Consider the following 2,500-nt stretch of genomic DNA (forward strand, 5'->3'; position numbering starts at 1 on the left):
TATATATATATATATATATATATAATATATACAGTATATATATATATATATATATACATATACATAAATATATATATATATATATATATATATATATATATATATATATATATATATATATATATATATATATGAATGACACAGAGCCTCGATGGCCGAGTTGGTTAAGGCAGCATCCTCAGACTTCTTAGAGGTCTGTGGCGCGGGTTCAAATACGCAGCCGACCGGTCAGAGCGGACACTTTGCTATCCATGTAGACACCCCGGGATTATATATGTAATCAACGGATAGATTTGCTTAAAAGCAAATGGGTGTTACAGACTATTACACACACAGACAAAGCCACTCCAATATCTTCTAAAAACATAACAGACACCTCACACGTCTCGACTGTCGACCTCACCACGTAACAACTCGCTGCTGGGAGAAAGAGTGCTGGTGAACTGGTACAAGACATGTACACAATACTGGGGTCTAAGCGATGTCAGGCAGGGCAGCCGATCGGGGCTACAAAGTCTACCCCAAAGCCAAATCAAAGTCCTTCAAAAGAAGGCATCATGGCGACCCCATATAAAAATGGGAACAAGCTGGGAAGAAGAAGATATATATGAATGACACATTCTTTCCTTTGTTATCTTCAATCGCCAGTGCACACGTGGCATTCACAATTCACTTGCAAAAACTTTAAATTCCTTCAGTGCCTTTCCAGTCTCTAGGAGGAGTAAACTAAGCCACTGCAATATTCGTTCATAAGTCGACAGCTGTTTCGACCATCCATGGCCTGTTTCAAGGATAATTTAGATTCGTAATGGAATTACATTTTACTATACGTATAGCAGAGTTCAATAAAAAAATTTATAAAAAAAGAATCGGAAAATAAATTTTTAAAATTTGAAACTTTATTGCAGAGTTCAGTCGAAAAAGTTATAAAAAAACGAATCGAAAAACAAATTTTAAAAATTTATAAATTTATTGCAGACTTCTAAGTTTTGAAAAAAATTATTTATAAATTTCTCGGGCCAGTGCCTCTCAATGATTACCTAGGCTTCAGATAAAAAGCTTGATCTTAAAAATCTGCAGGTTACTACAAACTCCATAGTTTCGAAGACTGATTTACAAATTTCTCAGACTATATATATATATACATATATATATATATATATATATATATATATATATATATATATATATATATATATATATATATATATATATATATATATATATATATATATATATAAATTATATATATATAAATATATATATATATATATATATATATATATATATATATATATGTGTGTGTGTGTGTGTGTGTATATATATATATATATATATATATATATATATATATATATATATATATATATATATATATATATATATATATATATATATATATATATATAATATATATATATATATATATATATATATATATATATATATATATATATATATATATATATGAAATTTTTATCACACCGTGATTTATATACAATCATGAAGCTACAAATGTCGTTTAATATCAAATTCACGCTACCTCGAGAGTATCTCCGATGGAGAATTATCACCGAAGGGGAATTTATATAAGTGATAAATGAACAGGTACCACTGGGACGCGAACCCTTGACATGGACCCATTCAACGACACCAGTAGACGTTACCACCGCGCCATCACTTATATAAATTCCCTTCGGTGATAATTCTCCATCGGAGATACTCGAGGTAGCGTGAATTTTATATTAAACGACATTTGTAGTTTCATGATTGTATATATATATATATATATATATATATATATATATATATATATATATATATATATATATATATATATATATATATATATATATATATATACCATGAACTTTTTAACTGTAGCTAGTTGATTCATGGACTGTTGTCATGTACTTGTAACTATTAGGTTTGTTCATGAAACCTGAGCCTAAAATTCTTCGTGCACTTTAGAGTAATATTTTATGCGCGGTAGATAGAGATGGGAAGGATCTGTCTAAAATCCAAAGATGGATGAACGCGGTAAAATACTTTGTGGTTTATCTTGATGATGCCGCTGCTGGTCCTTCCCAACTGGAAAGACAGCGATGGTTACCGTGGCAGAGAATCGCCCTTTGCAGACACCAAAAAACAAACCTCCCTTAAAGAAAAAAATAAGATGGATCACTCAAACAAAAAGAATGGACGATAGAAAGAAGACTCGGGGCCTCAAACGACCAGTAACTACCTTTCGAAGATCATCAAACTGATAGGAAATTCAATTTATTTTTTTGCCAAGAACAGAAGCCGATGTGTCCCAATCGTTCCCCCTCCATCCAACCCCCGTTGAAAGAAAGAGGGGGTCGAAAGTTCTGGCTTCTTATCCTTTCTTTTTTTTCTTGACGTTTGTCTCATCTTTCTTTTATATAAAAAGAAAAGGAAGTAAAGTTAACCATCTCTTTAGTCCGGGAGAAGAGTCAATAAAATAAGCCCATAAAACAAA

This window comes from Macrobrachium rosenbergii, chromosome 51 (assembly GCF_040412425.1).
Source record: "Macrobrachium rosenbergii isolate ZJJX-2024 chromosome 51, ASM4041242v1, whole genome shotgun sequence".
NCBI lineage: Eukaryota > Metazoa > Arthropoda > Malacostraca > Decapoda > Palaemonidae > Macrobrachium > Macrobrachium rosenbergii.